Here is an 18,789-nt window from a genome sequence, read left to right as displayed (position 1 = left end):
GTTAATCATTCATCTCTCATATTTATATTACAAATATCCTTACCATAAAGTATAAATACTTTTCAAATAAAAATAATATAACTTTATAAACTATACTAAAAGCAATAAATAAACATAAATCTAATTAACAACATAACATTCGATAAATAATGATAACATATATATATATATATATATATATATATATATTGAGGCATGACTTTTCACTCATGTCTGCTCCAAGCAATATTTATTAGGGTTAGGGTTAACTTTGAAAGGGAATGAAAAAGTGCAGTGAGAAAATAGGAAACAAAGTTATAAATATTCCATGTGTGCATGAAATATCCATGCCAAAGTACGGATAGCCTCTATGCCAAAGTACAGACAACCCCTATGCCAAAGTACAAATAGCCTCTACGTCAAAAGGTGTAGTCAGGTACCCAAATTCCCTGCAAAAAAGGACTGACATCAGGCTTAATACTTAAGAATATAGATGTAGTTAAATTAAAAGTGATTAATGAAATTAATATTAGTTTCTTACATACAAGAATAAACATTGAATTATATTAGAAATTTCATTAAGGGTAAAAACATGATACAAGTCATTATATATATATATATATAGACACACATACACACACAAGTATAGATGTGAATATATGAAATATAAATAAATATTGAATTAAGGGATACATGTATAATATATTAAGATACATTCCTAAGGAATTATAATAGCATTAGGAACATATTTCAATTATAGTACATACGGGTCTATTTCTCATCCACATTATGATATCTTAGGGTAGGGAGTTTGTGGAGGGAGAGGTGGAGTAATTTCGAGCACATGACAAATATCCTCTAGCGAACTACTTGTAGTTTGTTTCTTGCGCCCTTTGGAACCATAAGTCTTCCATCTTATGATGATTGTAATAAGGAGAGAGAAAGATTCTTGTGCCCTATATGAAGAAATCTTCCAAATGATTATGTTCATTAGCGTAAACACTCATCTCCTTAAACACCTTAATAATAATGATGGTCATAGGTTGCTAAATATTGGATGATTCCCTAACTTATGCCTAAATTTTGGAATTTAGGTTAAGAGGTTAAAAAGGGATCATCACAAATATGTATTGAATTTTTTCCCCATAAAAACATTTTTCCCATAATAAAAAAAACACTTTCTTGTATGAGAATTAAGAAATATTATATTTCTCCATTTAAAAGACTTATAAATAATATCATTATATATAATATAATTCCTCTTAGTCATTCTATCCATGTTTCATGTATATATTCTATTATATTAGATCATTTTTCGAAACTCTTGTTCAAATTAATATTAAATATTAATTATGTTAACTATTTAATGTTGAGTAAAAGATATACATTTAAAATATGCTAAAGAATTTCAAGTATTTTATTCCATTATATGTTTTTTATAAGAAGAAATTAAATAAAAAAGACTTCATGATAGAAAGAAATGTCCTTATAAGATTTTCACTATGCATCTTTGTTTATAGAAAATTTTTAATCAAATTTAAACTTGACCAAGTTAACAAATACTATTTTTGTTTAATATAAATGAATTCAAATATTTATTTTCCAATGAAATTTAATGAGTAATTTGAATTATATATTCCCATAATATGAAGGAAATTAAAAATGGCATAATATATATATATATATATATATATATATATATATATATATATATATATATATATATATATATATATAATTTTATTTTTTTTATTTTTTATTTTTTATTTTTTTTTGAAAAAAGAGGGGTAAAAATTTATTCAATCAAAACCAAGATATATAGCATAAACCAAAGGCCCAAGAAAACATTACATACTCCTGTCTTCCACTAGCAAGTGTTCAAGAATCTCAGAATAATCCAAAGGTAACTCATCCCTACCTCTAATATCCCAAGTACCCAACTTCTCTGAAGCCCATTTTGCCAAACAATTGGCCACTTTGTTCCATATGTGAGGGATATGGTGAAAGGAGACAAAGTCCAAAGAGCTACAAACACTAAGAATTTGTTTGACCAAAGAAGCAAGTTTCCAACTAACATCCTCCAAGGTCTAGTTGTTCAACATATCCACAACAATCTGAGAGTCAGACTCATAGATGATATTCTTCCATCCTAAAGAACGTCCACACTCCACAACCATCTTGATAGCAAGGGATTTCATTAGGTTATTAGAATGTTGACCCTTGTAAGAAGAGAAGAGAAAAAAAAAATCACCATCATTACCTCTACCTATATCCCCAATACTGGCATGACCCAGGTTTCCCCTAGAAGAGCCATCAGTAGTAATCTTCAAGATACCGATTGGAGGGAGCGTCCATCTCCCAACTTGGTAGACTCGCTGCTTGACAGGGGGAGATCTATTTCAAAGAGTGCATCTCCAACTATTATCCCCCAAATTTAGATTCCTCACAATACCTTGATCGCAAGGATCTATAGCTACAGACATATCACACTTAGCAAAAAGAGTCTCCTAAAGCCTATTAAGAATGACCTTCCAAAGTTGAGAGCTTCCAAGTTTGGAATCACAAAAAATTCCACGATTCCATTCCAGCCAAAGATTCTAGAGAATGAAAATTGGCCCAACCATCCAAGCCACATGCAAGAAAGGAGTCTTCGCTGGCGGTCTGCCCAAACTATCCTAGAAATCAATAAGAGAAGTAACACAGGTGCATCCTTGACCCCAAGCTTCCCACCATCTGTGCCATATCTCCCAGGTGAAAAGGGGCAAAGAAAGAACAAGTGGGAGACACACTCCTCATTACTCGAACAGAGAAAGTAGATAGAGGGACCTTGAAAACCTTGTTTGCAAAAGTTATCCCAAGTGAGGCATTTCTTCTGAGCCAACAGCCATAAGAAAAAATTACATTTGGGCCAAGAGAAGTGGCTCCATACCTTCTTCCACCACTACACTTCACCTAGACCCTGTAAGTTGTTGTCAAGAGTAGCATATCCCTGAGCCACCGTGTATTTACCTTTAGGGCTAGGACTACAAGCCAGAGTATCCCTCTCCTTGAGGGAGCTACAAAACCTATTCTCCAAAGCTTTAGAAAGGAGGGAACGGTCCTCATCAAAGCCTCCAGTAGGCCACTCCTGAGTATCCTTCCAGCAAGTTACCTCCACCTGACCCAATTGCTTGATAGTCTTAAAATGTTCTACCTTATACCAACCAAAATTAATGAAATTATGACAAAGAAGATGGAGCTGGGGAAAGCAAGATAGAATGGGAGGATGGTCATCCCAAGAATCTTGCCAAAATAGAGCCTCCGAACCTCTGTTGCAAATCCAGAAGAGACCAGCCTTAACCAGATAAGCTCCCTTCTTAAGAGTGTCCCAAATATAAGAGCCCCTTCCTATCAAAGGAAGGCATGGCACATCAAAGTGATCAACTCTAGGAAGGTACTTATGGACAAGAATCTTGGCCCAATCTTGATCCTAGTTGTTGCACCAGTGCCAGTACAGCTTGGCAGCCAAAGCCATGACAACTAGAGCCATCGATCTAAGACCAAGGCCACTAGCATGCTTCGGCTTGCACACACACTCCCACTTAACCAAGCTCCACTTTGAGGACATAAGGTTACCAGACCAAAGGAATTGCTGAGATAAAGCATTGAAATCCCTCAAAAAGTTTGATGGAGGGACCTGAACACAACACCTGTAAATGGGAAGAGACTGTACCATAATCTTTAATAGAATCACTCTGCCAACTGAAGATAACCACCTATAAGTCCAATGAGTAACCTTATTCTAAAACTTATCCAAGATCCCTTGCCAGTAACCCCTCCACTGAGCACCCAAGGACAAAGGGACTGCAAGATACATCAAAGGAAGGGATCCGATTTGGAACCTAAGAATTCTAGCAATCCTACTCAATATAAGCTGAGGTGTATTAAAGAAATAAATGGATGATTTATCATCATTAATCTTCTGACCTGAAGCTTTCAAATAGATATCCAGAGCTTTCCTGATGTTTACTACCTCGCTGATTGTAGCCATGCCCATCAACTTGGTGTCATCCACGAACTGAAGATGGGAGTAGGAAGGACTATCATTATTCCAACTCCAACCTTAGATAAGACCCTATCACACCTAGGATCTTATAAATCTACCAAGACCCTCCACAATGATAATGTACAAGTAGGGAGACAGAGGGTCCCCTTGCCAAAGTCCTTGAGAAGCACCAAACAGGTCTGAAGGTTCCCCATTGATGAGAATAGAGAAGGAGGATGAAGTCACATAGCTAAGAACCCAATCCACCCACTTCTTGTCAAAACCAAAAGTCAAAAGAATCTTTTGTAAGAATTCCCAACTTACCTTGTCGTAGGATTTAGACATGTCCAGTTTAATGAACATAGCTTTCTCTTTAGAAGCTGCCATAAAGTGGACCACATCCATACCAATCACAATTCCATCCAAAATTTGCCTACCTTCAACAAAGCCCCCCTGTTCAACAGAAATTGAAACAAGAATAGGCTTGAGTCTCTCAACAATCAATTTGGTGATGATCTTGCAGACAACGTTGCATAACGCTATAGGCCTGAATTGATCTAATCGATTAGCCCCTTCATTCTTAGGAATGAGAGCCAAGAATGTAGAGTTCAAAGTATTCAACATCTGCTTGTTCCTATGTGATTCTTGGACTACTTCTAGGAGATCAAACTTAACTATCTCCCAGAATTCCTAAAAAACTCAATCGGAAATCCATTTGGGCCAAGGGCCTTACCTTTCTTCATATTAAACACAATCTTCTCCAATTTAGGTAACAAGATAGGGTGCAAGAGGGCCTCATTCATCTCGATAGAGACAAGGTGGGGAACACAATCTAGGATGGCATGCTCCTCATCCCCAGCAGAAAGATCATCTCTAGTGAACAGACTGGAAAAGTAATTAATAGCTTCCCTTGAGATTTCTTCACAAGAAAAGATCTGAGTGCCATCAGATGCAACAAGAGAGGAGAGAGAATTCCCTTATCTCCAGGCCTTAACTGAGTTCTGAAAGAAAGCTATGTTCCTATCCCCCTCTTGTAGCCAATCAATGTGAGATTTCTGCTTCCAGAAAATCTCCTCCCAAAGCTCCCATTCTTCCAATCCCTTAAGAGCCAAGGATTCAGCTTTACTCAAATCGGAGGTCATCCCCTGGTCCCAAATCTGATGGGTGATATCATTTAGTTTGGTCTGGGCAGCAACCTTCAGAGCTTGTAAATTCCCAAAATGTTGTTTATTCCATCTCTTAAGCCTATACTTCACATGTTGGAGCCTTTTGCTTAAAGTGTACATAGTCGTTCCATGGGCAGGCTTCCCCTCATACCACCAATCCAACACATACTCTGAAAGGGATGAGTCCCTTAACCACATCAATGGAAATTTGAAAGAGGGATTCTTGGTTGCATTATATGAGGTGATCAAGAGTTTAATAGGCTAGTGGTCAGACCCCCTCTAGTTAAGAATTTCAGAACTGGTGGCCCATCTGTTGTTCATCCAATAGCAAGAAACTAAAAATCTATCAAGTCTTTCTGATGTAGCCTTGCCACCACATCTCTGATTATTCCATGTAAAGATCCCATTACCTGAATTCACATCAATGAGATTCAAAAAACCAATCATATCCCTGAGCAGATTTGAAGACATATCCAACCTAGCCAGGCCACCATGTTTTTCCTCCAAACTGATAATAGCATTAAAATCACCAGCCACAATCCATGGAAGAAATGGGTCCAGGGATCGAATGAATCTAATATGGGTCCATAAATGGGATTTACCAGTAAAGGCCATAGGAGCATAAATATTGGATAGAAGACATCTTTTCCCAGCCTCAAAACTAGAGGCAACTAAAGAAATAGAAGATCGGCTAGAAATCCACCATAAGGGGGTAACTTTCCTTGGGTTCCAAAGAAAAGCCAAACCCCCAGAACTATTCAAAGCACCCACCCCCTACCAAGAGTCCTGGGGCCAGATTTGCGAGGCACAAGTAGCTAATCCTTCCATTGTAAGCTTAGTTTCCTGAATAAAGACCACATCCAGAGACTGAGACTCAATTAATCTGCAAATAACCTTTTTTCTGGGGATGATGTTCAACCCCCTTACATTCCATGACAAAATAATCATTTATGGGGTTGGGAGAAATGAGAATCAATGGGTTTTACAGACCCAAACTCAACCAAGTTCTCACCAATTATCTTTACCTTCTCTTGATCAGTCTTTCTGCCACTCTTTGATGCTTTGTCTAAAGTCCCCTTTTTGAAATTTTTTTTTCGTATGCCTAAGACAAGAGGAGCCTTAGTGCACTTAATAGAATTTGAGCCCCCCTTAGGTGTAGTGGGATCAGGAGTCACCAAGACTGAGCCCTTCGACACCTGTGACCCTCAGAGGTCTCCATTTTCCTGAGCAAGAGGTGGCAAATCAATATCCACCTATCTAACCTATTGGTTCCCTGCAAGTAGAATTAGATCTTTCTTCTACATAGCATCAACTAGAAATGCATGTTGACCTAGAACCCCCAAAGAGTTCTCAATTGAATTGCCTTCCTCTTGGACCATATCTCCAAGAACATCAAATCTATTAAAGCTATCTTCAATCCGCCTATCCATCCCAGTTCTCTGCTTACCCTTGCCTTTGTTACAGGACTTGACTTGAATAAATCCTTCACTATCAATAGGTCTATTAGATTGGGGGGCCCTCCTCACATTCTCCTTAGGGAGACTAGGGGCATCCAAGGAGGAGGATTTATTCCTGGGACATCTGCGATGTAAATGTCCATACTCAGGGTAGATTCTGTACCTGAATGGAAGGGTCTCGTAGTCCAACTGTTGGATCCAAGAAGATGATCCCATGCAAATCTCCATAGAGTCTGGCAATGGATTATTTAAATCTACTTCAACACAAATGTGGGCAAAAGAAATTACCTTATGATCTTGTGTCTGAGTACCTTAACCCACAAGTTTTCAAAGAAACAAAGAGATTGAGTAAAGAATGTCCTCTCTCCAAAATTCCAACAGAAGCCTTGGCAAGTGAACCCACACCGAAACTCACAAAGGGATCTCCTCAGAAAAGTTGAATCCCATGTGCCAAGGTTAATGAAAAGCCCCACCTAATTAAAGAAATATGGCCCCCCTTCGAAAGCCCTATTCCTATCCGTCATGCTTGAAAAGATAACCATAAAATAGTTGTTTGCTGCTAGCAAGATCTCCATATCTCCTTCTAGGTTCCACACTTGACAAGCCCAAGAATCTAGCACAGGAAAAGAGAGTTGAAGGTCCTGAAATTTACAAATAAGGGCATGATTACTCCAGTATTCAACATCCTCTGATACTTATTTTGGTTGAATAACCAGAATAGGTTGGTCCTTAGCATGCTACAAGCATCTGTTTACTTTCTTTAATTGTAGCATCCCTTTGGGAGAGGAAACACCATTTTCTGCCTAGAGTTCACCATTTAGAGCCTTATTATTTTCATGCATCAAAAAGGATGGCTCACCCATCACCATATCGTCAATCAGAATCTGTGAAGACGCTAACCCTCAGTCCCCCATTCACCAATGAATTGGAGCATAGAAAAAGAAAGAGGAAGATGGGGCAGAGGCCCCACACACACCGTGTGCCTTAGATCTCCCTCCAAAGCACACTTTTGTTTGGCATTGAAACCTGCAACCAGGTAGGCAAATAAGACACCCACGGGCCCATATTAGACCAGGCCGGTCTCCAATCAAATAACAACCCTCAGCAAAGGCCCCATAGCACCCAAAACCCCTCACGCACTGTGAAGAAGCCACAAAATAGGGCATGGGTTGGCTAGGGCATCCAGGAAAAAACACAGACCAGGAACGCCATATTGTTTTGTCTCCTCATGTATAGATCATCATTGAACTGAAATAAATACATAACTTCAAATGGCATATTATATTATCGATACATCTTATTTTCATTTTCAATTTAAATATATTGTACTAACTATTACATTTTTCCTTTTTCTACTAGTAAACCAAAACATTAAAAAAGAAGGAATGAAGCTATCAAATAATAAACTACATATTTTTAAAAGAATCAGTTCTTTGAAATTAGGAAACAATTCTTCATGTTGGCCTCAATTAAAGGCCTCTAGTTTGATACTAGAAAAGCTTTGGTGCACCATTTTTTGGGTCTCTACAAAAGAAAGAAAAGTTTTTCATGAAGATTTATAGTTGATTAGGTGTCTTCTCCAGGTCTCTAAACTTCTTTGGTCCCTTTATACTCAAGAAATGGGATTTTTCCCATATACAAAATGGGTTGCTTTTGTGATAGATGACGATGAAGGAGAGAAAGTTATCTTTGAACATTTTTCGACCTCTACTTTCTTAATTATTCAACCTATAATAAAAAGGCAATAGGTTTCTAAACCCTTCTAGAACATAGAGGATATTGTTCACATCAATGGTACTTTCATTATATGAGGCCTTTCCCAATTTGGTGTTCTATCTAACACTGACAAGGTGATAGTTATTTTAATCAACATAATTTTTCATCATCCCTACTTACTCAGATTCATGATATCATTTTCTTTAATTTTTCTTAAATGCATGTCTTATGATTAAAAAATGAGACACAACTTGTGGGATTTGTTAGCTAGTGGTGTGATGAATCTACTCTCTTTGAAAAGATATGAAATCTCATTCAAAGGTCCCTTGGCTAGGTCAATAGACATTTGCAATTTTCATGTTACCTTTTCATATGTGTGCTACTCAATATTATCATTCATAGCATAGAAAAATGGTGCAACAACTAGTGCTGGTATCCTAACACCTCTTTATAAAATTACACATTATTATTTGGCTATGACTATCACTTTGTACACCATCCTATACTATATAATTTGAATCTTAGGAGCCTCTATTTGATTTGAAATAAAAGTTTCCCAACACATGGTTTTCATTAATTGATCCCAAGGATTTCATATCACCAATTTTCTTAAACACATGGCTTTCCTAAAGCTTTCTTTCCCATTTTGTGGAAAACTAATATCTTTTCAAAAACTCTTCTAATTCTCTTACCATGTTCAAAGCTCATGGGGTTTAATCCATGACTTTTCTCCCCTTTTGGATACTACATTTTTCATGGTATATGATTCCTCTTGGAGATTACCCTCAAATTTATTTAGGGTACATCAAAGTTTGGATTCCTTCTATGCTATATTTTGTTCAAAACTTATGAAAAAATATGAAATTTATTTTCTACTTTCTCTATTGATTCTAGTATTTCATTTTTTACTAAGGCATGTTTTTATAGAATAGTAATGTTTTAAATTTAAATTCATTTAATTAATTTTTTGTACATGGGTGTCTTCTAGAAGCATGTTAACCAATGATGAATTGTACATCTCATTGCACCTAGGGTTCTGCATTAGACATTCTAGAGATCTTTCTATCAACATTTTAGGATCATAGGGTCCTAGATTTCCTCACCAAATTTCTACTAAAAGCAACTCATGTAGATAATTCTTTGATTATCTCATGTGGAGAATTTTTTTGTTTGGGTGGACTTTTTGGGCTCATCTTTTCATGATGGTAGTTGTTCAATAGGTTCTATACAAGATGGTATATGATAATAGTCTTGATAAATAATTCCTAGATTTTCTTTGGCTATCTCACATATCCATGACAAAGTCAAAGATAAAGAGGATGGTAAAGTTTTTACTATTTAGGGGGTGGTTTATTGTAGATGGAACTTTATACCAAACTAATATATGGAAAAAATTAGATGAAATAGAATGTCATCAACATCTATTTGGTGTTCTTATAATATAAGCATCTACGTTGCCTATTTTACTTTCTTACTTTTTGAGCTCTATATCTATTAATGTCACTTTCAAAAAACATCCCTAGTGACATTAAGAAGTGACCTTATGTCTCTACTACTTATTATGTGTGAATATATGTATATCAATAAGAAATTACAAATATTGTTAGATATATATTTTTTAAAAATTAAGAAATGATATATAATTTTCGTTAAAATAATCGCATGTGGGTTAAAATAAATGTCATTATATAATAATAGTATGGTAGAAATAAAATCAAAAATTAAAATAATTACAATAGGAATGTACAAACATAACTCATGGTTATCTAGGAATATACATAAATGCAATTCAAAAAATTTATTCATAAAAATATAGATTGTGATAGGTGAGAATTAAAATTTTATCTTATAAATCTTTTGTGACTAAAGTGTGTCCATTGATTTGTTTGATGTACCAAAAAGAGGTAGACGAAATGAATTCCTAAATTCCCAAACTAAAAACCGTGACCTGAATCTCCACAAGTCTACTTCCATGATAACAATTAAAAGAAAACAAATATTTAGAAGATTCAAACATTCAACAAAAATTAAACTACTTATAAAAAATATAAAAACATTTCAGTTTGATTGGATTCACAATATATCCTATAACTAAGATGGCCATACAATATTACAATAAAAAAAAAAAAAATATTACATATAATAATGCATGTGTCTAATATTTTAGTACTTATTAAACCATTCATAAATATTTTGTGTTGTACTTATGAATAACGATATAATACTGTTAGGATATCTGATATCTGAGATCAGTGTATTAGATTAACCACATTACAAATCACTAGTAAAGATTAAAAATTGAAAACTAATAAATTTATTCAAATTGTTCTCTAACATTTTTATTAAAGATCCCTAAAACAGTAATTCAATACTTTGACCATTGAGACCGAGCACCATAATTTCTCGATAAAAAAACCAATAATTATGATCAATCTGCAGACTGTGAGCTTCGCTATCTTTAGTCGGCACATTAATCACAGCCGGTGCCGACTCTTGATAATAAACAATCTTATACTATACACATAAACAACCATCAAATACATTGTTATTATTTTAAGTTCAGACGTTCTGGATGATTGACCCCATCCCGTTGACTGATGGTATCTTTGTAGCCCTAAAATTGAGGATTTGTGTTTTAGCCCTTGCTTTTCACTAAAGTTTTTTTATATTCTAGCAAAAATGTCTCTGCCTCTTCAAACGTCATAACATTATAATCTATTCCTGCATATCTATCAATAACAATAATATAATACTTACATGAAACAGTGACAAGAACCATATTGGCTGAAACTTGATAATTTTGTAGATTCCAAGTACTGAGACGCAGAATTCCAGAAACTCTCGGCCCGCCTAAACCTGTTAATATTCTTTTATCCTTCCCTGATCACCGTAGAAAGAAATACTTCTGATACAAAACATTCTCCAACAGAAAATATTAGTGAATCTTCAATGAAAACACTCATAAATTATATAAGTTATTGAAAGAATTGTTTCTGAAACCAACTGCTGCATGAATAAAATGAAAAATATATACAATTGATTTTCAAAACAATCTTGTACATAAAACTAATATGTTTGGAAATGGATATGGCGTGGCGGACAAGGAGAGCACATGCGATTAGGGTATACAAATTTGTTTCCCCGTGTCGCACGTGCCCTGCTTCTCCACCATGCATTACCCATCTGATTATCTTCATCAGGTCTTTCACTTACAGACGCTCATAGAGTATCCTTCAAAGCAAGCCTTATTTATCCACCGATGAGGTTTGCTTCCAATGAAGTTCAAGAGAAAGCGGGATCTGCAGGTATGGCGGGATTTCTAGTTTTTAAGGTGTCTCCTCCATGTTTCTAAACTTCTTTTGTCCCTTTATACTCAAGAAAAGGGATTGCGACTATACGCAAAATGGGTTGTTTATGTCATAGATGGAGAAAGTTATCTTTGAATATTTTATGAATATTTCTTGATTAATCAACCTATAATAAAAAGGCTATAGGGTTTCAAACCTTCTAGCTATAAAGATATTATTCACATCAATGGCACTTTCATTGTATGAGGTTTTTTCTAATTTGGTGTGCTATCTAATACAAGTGATAATTATTTTAGTTAATAGAATTTTACGTCATTCCTATTTATTCAAATTTATTATATTAATTTCACTTCTTTAGTACCTTATATGTTTGCATTATGTATTTTAATTCTAGAGATACTTTGATACTGATGATTGGTACTTTCAAACACTTCTAATTATAAAGGATATTGTTCACATCAATGGTACTTTCATTGTATGAGGCCTTTTTCAATCTTGTGTGGTATCTAACACTTGCAAGGTGATAATTATTTTAGTTAATAGAATTTTTGGATGTTTGTACTTACTCAAATTCATGATATTAATTTCATTAATGTTGTGCCTCTCATGTTTGCATTATGTACCTTATTATATTTTGATTCAAGAGATACCTTGATACTCATGATTGGTTTAATCTCGAGATGACCTAATGGTTAGATACTATATTTTGGTTGCCACTATCATAGATGGTAGATTCTATGTTATTCAATTTGATCAAATTTGCATGATAATGTTTATTTATGTGACATGATGCTTTATGCTGATATTTGGTTATTTTGTATTTGGACATATACTCTATTTATGATTATATGATGGAGTCATGGACTTATTGGATTTTGGATACTCTGATTTGATGCTATAGTTATTTACTTCATTTTTTCTTTGAGATATTTTATGATGCAGTGAGTGATTTAAATAGAATATTTTAATGTTATTCAATAGATGATCATTTATGTAATTTAATGCATGTATCACTTCAGCTATATTATTATATGCAATTGCACTTGATCATGTTGTTTAGTGTGTAAGATTTATATCCCCAGGAGTGGCCAATGGAGTTAGGGATTCAACTATTCATACCTAGCCAATGTTGTCCCTATATGGTTGGCATAACCTATTTAATTGTTTAATTAAACCCTCTGGTGATTTAATAAATCCAGACTCATTTGCATTATGTGATTAGACCCATGAGCATGTTTGTGCTTTTAGAGGTTCTCATTGTCACAAAATTTATTGAGGAGTATTGCAATTTAATAGTTTATGGAAATTTTATATTTGATTTAATTTTTAATTCATTGTAGCTTTTTAATAGTTATTTCCATTTAATTGGAATTACCCATTTTTTTCTAGGTTGAAAAATGATTGTTTTAGTGGGCCAGTTAATTTCTTGATATTATAATTCACTTTTAAAAATGAATATATATTCCAAAAGGGAATTATTCCCTCACTTCTCAAATGTGGAATAGAAACTTGGAGACCAAATTCCAAAATACTCTAAGAATGATTTATTGTTTTATTCATTGTAGGAGCTACGGGTGTTGTATTGTCACAAGGTTGAGCTCATTGGGTCCAGCTTAGGGAGACCTTCATTTGCTAATTTTTTGGTGGTAGCCATGATGTGATTATTCTATTGTAGGCAAATCTATTTTAGCCCTTTCGGCTTCAAGGTAGGGCTCTCCTATTTTATTGCTTTTACTCCATTTTAAAGTCTATTTCTGGTAGTAAACTGTTTGGAGGCTGAGAACTAGTGTTCCCCTTTGTTTCTGTATGATAATGCTACTTGGCCTGATAGGTACAAGAATTTGAGGCTTTTTGGGCTTTTGGTTTTGGGGTTTCATACTATTATATTGGTCATTTTTGCATACAGACTCTGAACCCATATTTTATTTGATATTTATGACTTTTGTACCTAGTGTCATAATGAATTTTAATTTTGTTGGTTTTCAGGCACTTTGGTTTTCACCTCGATTTGCATGTCACCTAGTTTTCTTAAGTTTTCTTATCACTCATGTTGTGGATTCAAATTATCCATAGGAATACATATCTGACCCTAGATGTATTTTGTTATATCAGGATTCATGCCAAATTTGTACTCCTAGATATAGGCTATTTGAGTGATTTTCTATACTTGTTATTTTTTTATTTCTCATCCGAACTTGGTTTTTTGTGATCTTTGTGTAGTTGGCATGCCCACACCCAAGAATGTGTGCATTTGTTGGGTTCTTGTGAGGCCCAAACTTTGGGTTGATATTAACAGAGTTATATTCATTGCGGTTGGGTTGGGAAATTGCATTGTCTACAGGGACTCATTGTGTGATGAGCATGGGTATGTAGGGTAGATGTGTGGAGGGGCTTCTTAGATAACCCCAGGTCATGTTCCTGACAAGGTTGATGTGAATAATTTTCTAACTAATTGATAACTAAATAAACTAGTGGATAATAAAAATTAATATAATTAAAATGTGAGTACCTATACAATGCATCTCATGGTACTGTGTGATGGCATTCCAAGGGAGAGTTTCCATAGTGTATGATGGCATCTTGAGGGAGAGTTTCCACACTATGTGATGGTACTCTAAGGGATATTTTTTGCATGATGTTTAGATTGGGCTGCATGATGCTAGACGATCTACTCTCCACTAGAGTTCCTACATAATAGACCCATACAATGTTTGACTAGGACTTTCTATATTATATTGTCTCATGACATTGGTTTCAGTCCTCTATACTATTTATCATTAATGTTAGCCATGGATGACTATTTTGTGTGTGTTTAAGGTCAGAACACTGTCAACAGAATGGGCTTGGACCTATGGGTTCCAAGTGGTTGGGAGGCATAGCTATATTTACTAGTGCTGGGGACTAGTGTACAAAGTTGGCCTTCCTCCATGTTTAGTTTCAGAGCTAGATGCTGACATGGTTCTCCGTATCTTTTGGAGTATGTTTCCAGGTGGTTTATGTTATTTCAATTTATTGAGATAGTTGATTTATGCACATGTATGTCCAATGTGATGTTGCTTTCCACATGATTTCATTAGAATCTATCGATTAGATGTTATGGTAAAGATGTTAGAATTATGTGATCTCCTTTATCCTTTCGAGTGGTTACTCATCTACTAAAGTGGTTCTAATACTCCCTAGTGTGGAGATTCTAACTCATTTTTCTTCTATATTATATTTCAAGCTTTTTCCTTGTAAACCAAGGTGACATTGGTTTAGCATTGGGCAATACTAGAAAAGTATCACATGAATATAGGGAGAAATATTGTGTGATACTAGAAAGTATCAAACAGCAGTAGCCAATTCTATCATGAAACACTAGTAAAGTATTGTACGTGTTGCACAATACTAGAATGGTATCACATGTTTTTTGTGCAAAAACCTTCTCATGGAAACAAAAAGTATTTTTGAACTTGTTGGACATATTTTGAAGGGTGTTCTGGATACTCTATTGGGTTGTGCTACTTCCTAGGGCTTGACAAATTGAAGATTAATGGTTTCTTGTTTTTTGAAACTTTCATAGTTGGTTGTGAATGCATTGATAAGTAGTGACACTTGGAAATTGTTGGGTGTTTGGGATTGCTTGGTTAAATCTTTCATTTTGATCTTTTGATTGTTTGCATGTTGATGTTGTTTGAGTCCATGCTTGTTACTTTAAAAAACTGTATTGCCTTTTATTTATCCTTGTTCCAAGGATCTTTGGGTAGGGCATTTCAACTCATTTTTCTTAAATGCATGTATTATGATTTTAAAAATGAGACACAACTTGTAGGATTTTTTAGCTAGTGGTGTGATGGATCTATTCTCCTCAAAGATATGTAATCTCATTTAATGTTCTGTTGGTTAGGTAAATAGACATTTCAAAAAAAATTGTTATGTTTTCATATATATATATATATATATATATACTGCTCAAGATTATCATTCATAGCATAAAAAATTATTTCAATGACTAGTGTTGGTCTCATAATACCAATTTGTAAACTTGCACATTATATTTTGGCTATGAATGTCTTTTTACAAAACATCCTATAGGTGCCTAATTTGAATTGTAAGTGCCCCTATTTGATTTGAGATAAAAGTTTCACAACATGTGGTTTTCTTTAATTGAGCCTAAACATTTCATATCTCCTCTTTTCTTAAACAAACAGGTTTCCTAAAGCCTTAATGACCATTTTGTGAGAAGCTAAGGGTGTATTTGGTTGGTGGAATACAATTTAGCAATAGGAATATGAAACCCTTGATTTGGGATTCTAGAACTTGAAATCTAGATTACAATTTCTAGATTTACATTCGGATTGTTTGGCTTAAATTAATAATTATGAGTTAGTGTGCATTCCTTATTATATGTATTATGACTAGAGAGAGAATTGTTATGGAAAAATTATATGATGAATGCCTTTATTTGAAGTGTCCTTAATATTTCTTATTTGGCATTACTCTTATGCAACATTGGAGGACTATATTTAACATCTAGCATTACTAATTTGGGTTGAGGGGTTACAAGTTTCTCACAATAATATTGCCCATTGTTTGGCACATGTTTCAAACTGCAATTTCACTCTTCACAGTACCTACCTAGACGTTATTTCTCACATCATGTTTTGGCATCAACATTTCCAGTTGTAATGCTTGTAGCAATTGATTGTTGGCATGGGAGGAACTTTGATTTTTTCTATCATCTAGACCAAATCATGGCTAGAGAATATAAGTATAGTGTTGTTGTGATGATACTATTGTTCAAATTTATATAATATATTAATTATGTTATCCTTTTAATGCTTAGTAAAAGATATACATTAAAAACATGTTAAAGAATTTTGAGTATTATATTCCATGATATGTTGTTTATAAGAACAAATAAAAGAAAGAAAGACCTCATGATAGAAAGAAATGTCCTTATAATATTTTGTCTATGAACCTTTTTTTAAGAAAAATAAATAACAAACTTAAACTTGAATAAGTTAAAAAAAGTACAAATTTGTTTAATCTAAATGAGTTTAAAGATTTATTTTCTAAAAATATTTAATAAATAATTTTAATTATATAATCTCATAAGAACAAGGAAATAAAAAATGACATAATACTTTATTAGTACAACTGATTTTTGTTTTCATTTTCAATATATTGTACTAACTATTACATTTTTTCCTTTTTTGGTTGATAAACTAAAATATTAAAAATAAGGAATCAAGATATCAAATAATCAATTACATATTTTAAAAGGAATCAATTTTTAGAAAATCGGAAAGATCTCTTCATGTTGGCCTTAATTAAAGGCCTCTAGTTTAAGACTAGAAAAGCTTCAGTGGAATATTTTTTGGGTTTCTACAAAAGAAAACTAAGGTTTTAACAAAGATTTCTAGTTGTTTAGGTGTCTCTTCCATGTCTCTAAACTTCCTTGGTCCCTTTTACTCAAGAAAAAGGATTGTGCCTATATGAAAAATGAGGTATTTCTATCATAGATGGTGATGAAAGAGAGAAAGTTCTCTTTGAACATTTTATGACCTCCACTTTCTTAATTAATCAACCTATAATACAAAGGAAATATGTTTTCAAACCCTTCTAGTTATCTCATGTGGAGAGTTTTTTTTTTCATTTTGCCAAATTTTTAGGAGTTTGGCCACATATTTGCATGGTGGTAGTGGTCGCATAAGTTCTATACAAGGTGGTATATGATAATAGTCTTGTAAAATATTGCTAGATTTTCTTTCACAATCTCACCTATCTGTGGCAAAGTAAAAGATAAAGAGGAGGGTGAAGTTCTTGCTCTTTAGAGGTGGTTTATTGTAGATGGCACTTTGTGTTAGAAATGATAGGGCTTTTGTTGTGCTAAAAGATTGACCTATTGATGCCCAATACAACCAATAGTCTTATAGAACCACATGAGTTAGTTAAGCTATGTTGCAAACCTTGCGAAGAATGCTAGGCTACTGCCAATAATCCCCCTCCCAATGTCACTCACCGTGGCTTGTAGGATTTGAACCTATGACCAAGCTCTGATACCAAGTGTTAGAAAGGATAGGGTTGTCATTGCGCCAAAAGATCAACTTATTAATTCCCAATACAACCAATAGTCTTATAGAACCATAGGAGGCATTTAAGCCATGTCGCAAACCTTGCAACGAACATTGGCCCACTGCCAACACTTTATACTTCATTAATATATGGGAAAAAATAGATGAAATAAATTGTGAGTTTTAATTTCTTAGCTTTCCAAATCTATATTTGTTAGTGTTACTTTCAAAAAACTTCCCTAGTGACATTAGGGAGTGACCTTATGTCTCTTCTACTTGTTATGTGTGAATCTATGTATATGCATAAGAAATTACAAATATTGTAAGATATACATTAAAAATAAATTAAGAAATGATATATCTTTTTTGTTAACAAATGCTTATGTGGACTAAAATAAATATGGTTAGATAAAAATAAAATGGTAGAAATAAGATCAAAGAATTAAAATAATTGCAACATGAAGGTACAAACACAACTCATGGTTATCTAGGACAATATGTAAATGCAATTCAACAACTTTATTCATAAAAAAATTAGATTATGACACATGAGAATTCAACTCTAATCTTATTAAATCTTTTGTGACTTAACTGCATATGTTGATTTGTTTGATGTCCCAACAGGATGTAGATGAAATAAATTCATAAATTCCCAATTGGAAAACAGTGATCTTAAATAGAATTTTCAAAAGTCTACTTCCATGATGACCATTGAAAGAGCTCAAATATTTAAAAGATTCAAACTTTCAACAAAGATTAAACTACATATAAAAAATTTAAATGAATTGCATTTTGATTGGATTCGCAATATATCTTATAACTAAGATGGGGATGCAATATAACAATTAAAAAAACAATAGTATTATATATAATAATGCATATTTCTAATATTTTAATAATTATTTAATCATTCATAAATGTTTTGTACTTATGAATAATGATACAATATTGTTAGGATATATGAATAGTATCAGTTTATTTGATTAACTACATTACAAGCACTTGTAAAGAATAAAAATTGAAACCTAATAATGTTATTCAAATTGTTCTCTTACATTTGTACTAAGATCCCTAAAACTGTAA

General features: G+C 33.8%; 1 long non-coding RNA gene across 1 annotated transcript in view; it reads right to left on the bottom strand.

Moving 5' to 3' along the window:
* Window positions 1-247: 247 nt before the first annotated feature.
* The window catches only part of LOC149572408 (uncharacterized), a 19,692-nt gene continuing 1,150 nt past the window's right edge, over window positions 248-18,789 (bottom strand). Inside the window, exons 2-3 of the long non-coding RNA XR_016359111.1 lie at window positions 11,100-11,247; window positions 248-428 (exon numbers count right to left, since the gene is read on the bottom strand). This is a non-coding gene — a long non-coding RNA (uncharacterized LOC149572408). The remainder of the gene's footprint in view (window positions 429-11,099; window positions 11,248-18,789) is intronic.

This window comes from Cupressus sempervirens, chromosome 2 (genome assembly GCF_028749045.1).
Source record: "Cupressus sempervirens isolate cs-2001-9-10 chromosome 2, ASM2874904v1, whole genome shotgun sequence".
Lineage (NCBI taxonomy): Eukaryota > Viridiplantae > Streptophyta > Pinopsida > Cupressales > Cupressaceae > Cupressus > Cupressus sempervirens.
This window is presented reverse-complemented; position numbering and strand designations above follow the sequence as displayed.